Raw genomic sequence first — 6,089 nt, forward strand, 5'->3', positions numbered from 1 at the left:
GCGGTGGAAAAAAAAGGAGGGCAACGAAACCGCGCGGGCAAACTTTGGCGCGCCTTTTATTAAATTCAAGGCGAAACATTCGAATCTCTAATATGATAAACTGCTTCGGCTATTTTCGCTGCACTTTCTCCTTCTCCTCCTCCTCCTCGTCGTCGTTCTTTCGTCGGAAAGCAGTAGCGAGAGGCGCGGCCGGCGCAAACTCGATCAACGACCCCCTCTCCCCATCCTTGTTGCTCTTGTTGCTCGCCTCACCACTTTCCTCATTTTGCACAGCGCTCTTTGCGTAACCACCCTGTCGTCCTTCAAGCCCCTCCGCCTCCGCCTCCGTCTTGGCCGAGCCGGAGGCCGACCCAGCCGGGCTGACCGCACCGCACCGACGCTGTCTCCACGCTGGCCGAGTACAGTCTGGAGTCGGCCAACCCTGCACAGAGCACAGTGGCCAGAAGCCCGGCGGAGGCGGCCTAAAACTCTGACGCGTTTTGAGCTCCAGAGTCGCTAAACAGGACTCAAACCGAACGTGTGACCCCACCAATGGATTCCTCGTTTGGAGAGCAATCCAATGGTGGGGTCACATGTTCGGTTCGAGTCCCATTTAGCGACTCTGGAGCTCACTTTGGAGGGAGCCCCATCTGGGATTTTGACCGCCTCCACGGATCTTCTGGCCCACTGTGCAGTGCTGTCCCCCTCCCTCGCTCGCACGTCCCCTCCCTCTCTACCCCCCGTTACCTACACCGACTTGTCTCCGTGTTGACGGCGGTGTCGCCAGCGGAGCGAGTATGAGAAATCGGTGGACCGGTCCGGAAAAATCGAACAGAAATATCCTGACGGCGGCGGCAGTGCTGGTCCTGGCCATGTTCGCCTTGTTCGCGTCGACTCCACTCCACGCCGCGCCGCGTCGCTTCACGGCTCGCTGCGCCGCGCCCCGACAGAGCGCCCCGACTGAGCGACCCGGCCGCGGACACGGCGCGGTCCTCGCAGCTCGCAGGGCGTCGCAGAGCGTCGCAGGGGGGCGGTCCTTGGCGCGTGGCCGGTTTTGCATGCGGGGCGTGGAGCACACTTCATTCTTTCGGGGCCTGCGTGGACGCGGACACTTGTTGCCCGTGTTTTTCAGCTCGGCGCGATGGAGCCGTCATGTCGTCCTGGAGGACTGCCGCCGCCGCCGCTGGTGCCGCGGCACGACGCGCCGTCTGACACACTGCCTGCGCTGCTAAGAGGGTCCAATATCCACGCCGTCTGTTTGCACACGTTTGAGCCTAGGGTGGCGGTTCCTGATGACGAGGACACTCACACTCACCCACGCCACACACACACGCACATTGTCTCCCCCTCTGTCTCTCCCTGCTCCCTCCCCCCTCCCTCCCTCCCTCTCCCTCCCTCTCTCTCTCTCTCTCTCCCCCTCCCTCCCCCCTCCCCCTCCTCTCCCTCCCCTCTCTCTCCTCTCTCTCTCTCTCTCTCTCCCTCTCTCTCTCCCTCCTCCCTCCCCCCTCCCCTCTCCCTGCCCTCCTCCAGCTCCCCAGGGACGAGGGCGCTGGAGCGACCGCTTCACTCGGAATGTGACTGTCGAGGCGCGCGGTGGTCGTCGGCGGGGTCCAGCGGCGGCACTTCGCGGTCCTGGACCGGACGGTCGCACCGAGGGCGGGGCGGAGCGGGGCGGGCGGCGGGGCGCGACCGTCCCTTCTGGAATTAATTGCACAACTTTCCCAGCCGCCCCTCGCCACGGCCTGGGCCACCACGCCCGCATCGGTCGGGAGAGAGAGTGAGAGAGACAGAGAGAATCAGAGAGAGGGTGCATTGGAGTGCACTGAGGCAGACTGCACGTGGCTCAAGTCACAAATGAAGCGCGGCGACAAAGGAGAGGACAAAAAATAAAAATAAAAGAGAAGTGGATCGAACTTTCCCAGTGATTCTTTCCGTGGCGGGGCGGGGCGGGGCGTGGCAGGGTGCTCTCAGGTAATCACCATCAGCCCTTCAGGAGGACGGGCGAGAAAAGGACCGAGCAGGCCGTACGGATGAGCAAGCGAAATCACGATCCACTTTTTCAACGCGAAAAAAGACACTTTTTTCCTCTTTGAGCACCGACGGACACGCAATGCGCTGAGTAATGACTCTGCCTGATGAACCGAGCTGCACACACGTACACACACACACACACACACACACACACACACACAGGCACACACACACAGTCCACACTTGCTCAATGCTGCCTGCTCGGGACGCGGAATCGAAAACATCCAATGGATTCATTCATTGTGAGGGCTCTGGAGAGATAGCGACTGAGTCGCCGCGCTGCAGCCAGCGCCGTGCAGACCGACGAGATGATGATGAACGAGGACTGTAACGAGCGAGTCCATTTGACAGAGAGAGAGAGAAAGAGAGACGGCCACGGCGCCAAAGCATGGCCTTTGAGGGGGACACCGACATTGGCGTGCTGTGCCACGCTGCGCCATGGCTCTCTCTCTCTCTCTCTCTCTCTCTCTCTCTCTCTCTCTCTCTCCCCTGCCCTCTTCACCTCCCCGTGTGGCCTGGCGGACTGCATGCTGCAGCACACGGGGGATTTCCGATAGCGGGGGCGGTGTTGGCGGGAGAGCCCGGGAGAGCCCGGAGGCATCCAGGTGCAGCCGGAGAGGCACGCGGTGGAAAGCTAAACAGAACGGACCCTGCCCGAAGCCAGGCAGCCCGGCGCCCAGATAGACTGATTCCGAGAGTCGTTTTCGACGCTCTGCCTCTCTCGCACCTGTACGGGGCGCCCCATGAGTGCGAGAGAGGCAGAGCGACGAAAACGACTCTCGGAATCAGTCTGCAGGCGGGGAGGACAAAGAGCAGCCCCTGCACTGCCTGTCGGCCCGGCGGCCTGGTACACTAGTACACTGGTACAACGGGGCCAATGGGACTGGCGCCGTGCGCGTGCGCTGTGAGGAAAAAAAGCACCATCACGAAAACGAGAAAAAAAAATGCCAGGCTGTTCGAATCAACACCATCTCCTGCCAAGGACGTTTCCCAGCCACTCTGCTCTCCCCGCGAGGAAGGAAATTACGCTCCGAAGACACGACGTTTCCAAACTGACATGGCGCTGTGGCAGACACAGCAGTGACTCGCAATATTTTCCGCGCCCGTGCATCGCGCCGCGTCGCGCGACATCGCTGCGCCGCCCCCTCAGCGAATGAAGTTGCCGCCACTTAGGAGGCAGTTTGTCGTTATTGCGGACGCGGTGCACGATGGCGCCGCAGAGTCGCTTCCGTCGCTCTGTCTCTCTCGCACTCGTGGGGCGTCCCGTATGGGTGCGAGAGAGACAGAGCGACGAAAGCGGCTCTACTGGAGCGCACGCGCGCGCGAGCACGACGGCGTCGTCGAACTTTTTGCAAACATTTCCTCTCGGCGCGAGAGCGACACTCGTTGTCTCGATGTTCGCGGGGGAAAGTTATCGGTACACACGAGCGGACGCACCGCGCCGACTGCGCTCCGCCGGTGCACGCGCCGCCCCACAGTTTCACCCGCTTTCTCTCTGACATCGAATAAAATTTTCGTTTAATTATTTATCCGCTCGGATGACGCCACGTGGGCCGGGCCAGGTCGCCTTGCCGGCCGCCTGTAAGCTCCCCGGGATGATGTTCAATTTCCCCCTAAAAGTGCCTCCCTCCGCCGCGCCCCGCCACGCCCCGCCACGCCCCACTCGGCAAACCTCATTCACATCGTATCGGCACGCGGCGCTGCCGACAGGGCCTTATTGACAAAGTAAAGAGCACTCCAGAGTGTTCCTTGTTCCGCGGAGGCCACGGCATGGATTCCGCTCTTATTGACTCCGTTTGTGAGGACAGAGCGCACTTCCGACGGCCCGCCGACGGCCCGCCGCGCCGCGGTGTGGTGGGGTTGCCATCTCCCGGCGACATATTACGAGAATTTGTAAATAGCGCACCAGGAGGCCGGGTGATGTCGTCGACCCCGTGCCCTCCTCGATGGCGAGGCCAGTGACACACTCACACACACATGTGCACCACACACACACACACACACACACACGCACGCACAGCCCGCCAGGCCGTGCAATGTAGTGCAGTTCCGGCAGAAGTCGCGAGAGGGCGCTGCGGTGGCGGCAGTCCGTCGTCAGCCTCGCGGCCTGGCTCGGCTTGGCGGCCGCGCTAAAGTTTGCTGCGCTGGATACGGCATGCTTCGCGGGGCTGGGTGCGCCGTTTGCGGCGACGCTGCACCGCGTATCTGCCTCTCGGAATGGCCCCGCGGTGCTTCGGGCTGCGCCGGGCTGCGCGCCGACTACCCTGCAGTGCGCCACCCGCATTACCTCACGGATTGCCGCTCACGTGGACGACCTCACGTGGACGACCTTGTCGCGGACTACCCCACGCGGACTACCTCACGCAGACTACCCCACAGGGACTACCCCACAGGGACCTCCCCACAGGGTCTACCCCAGGGGGACTACCCCAGAGAGACTTCCCCACAGGGACAATCCCACAGGGACTACCCCACAGGGACTACCTTACAAGGACTACCCCACACGGACTACTCCAAAGGGAATACCTCACGCGGACTACCCCTTGCGGACTGCCCCACACGGAGCACCCCACTCGGAATACCTCTAGCGGACCCCGTCGCGACGTGGCCGCGAAGGGCCTCGTGCCTCCACGGCCTCCTTGGCGTGGTGGCCGCGGTGGCGTGGCCTGACGGTGCCGCGACCTCCTTGCTGCATATTCATGCGACGTGCTTCCCGGAACTAGCTCGCCTTTCGCCTTTCGGGATAACGGCGCTTGTAAAAGGGAAATTGAAACAGCGGAGGAACGTCGGGTGGGGCGGGGCGGGGCGGAGCGCGGCGGGGCGGGGCGGGCTCTCGGCGCCCACAATGAAACCCCGGCCGGGCGAGTGGAGTGACGTTATTCTTTTGGCGGCACATTTACAGCCGCGCTGAGGCAACACGTTCCCGGGCCGGCACCATGGCGCACGTTCGCGACAAAAGTCGCTTTTAATGGCCTCTTTCGGCGCGTAAGCCAAATTCACTCCGGCCAACTTTGGCGCGTAATCCGTGGCCGTGTTCGTGCGCGTGCGTGGCGGGGTGGGGCGGGGCGGGGCACGCGCGCCAAGAGAAACACGCGCCGACGACGCACCGACAACTCCGATTGTGTTGTTACTTCTGCTCGCTGGAGTGCGGTGGCTCGGTGCGGGCACCGGGAAATAAAACAAGGGAACCAGGGAACGGGGCGGAACAAGACCCTCAGAAAATAAAAGATTTGGTTACAGTTTGGAAATTTGGTTGCACAGGTATGAACTTCCCGAGTGACTGAAGACAGTTCTTCAGACGAGGGTTTATAGCGTTCTAAGAGCAGAAATGGGGCTAAATAGTGTTGTATTTCTCGCGCCTTTCTCCGTGCGCGGTGGAACAGTCGAGCTGCATTTACGCAACCCGAGTGTCAGAGGCAGGCGCGAGATGGGGGCGCCCTTGTTGCAGCAGCCTAGGTCGTAATAATGCGCGCCAAGTCGTTCCGCCCCGCCCCGCCCCGCCCCACCCGCCCCGCCCCTCCCCGCCCGCCCCGCCCCGCCCGCCCCGCCCCGCCCGCCCCGCCCCGCCCCGCCCCGCCCCGCCCCGCCCCGCCCCGCCCCGCCCCGCCCCGCCTGGCCCGCGACCACCCCTAATCCGCCTTACTGCTACTTGCAAGCAAACTTGCCGGCCGAGCGGGCCCACCGTCGCGCCGCCCCGCCGTCCCGGCCGCCACCTGAGCCTCGCGGCCTCGCAGGCCTGAATCTTAAAAAACAATTGGCCCGGCCCCACTCTGCGGGAGGGAGCCCGCTGCGCCCATAGCGACCGGCTTGCACACTGTAGTTTTTTTTTCAGCACAGTGTTTCCATACACAGCTAACAGCGTGGCACGGAAGAAGGGGTCACCTGCACACTGTTCGTTTTTTCCGTCACAGGGTCTCCAAACAGTGAGGCACGGAAGGAACGGGTCGCCATCAAACCAACATGAACTCTCGCGTTGCTGCTGTAGGTTTTAATTTCCCAGGAAGCCCCGGCCGGCCTGCCGGGCTGCGTGACGCGAGGCCGCCTCTTTGGGGCTCGGCCGCGAGGCGCGGGCAGCCAGC

Source organism: Thrips palmi, unplaced genomic scaffold (genome assembly GCF_012932325.1).
Source record: "Thrips palmi isolate BJ-2018 unplaced genomic scaffold, TpBJ-2018v1 HiC_scaffold_8, whole genome shotgun sequence".
Taxonomy (NCBI): Eukaryota; Metazoa; Arthropoda; class Insecta; order Thysanoptera; family Thripidae; genus Thrips; species Thrips palmi.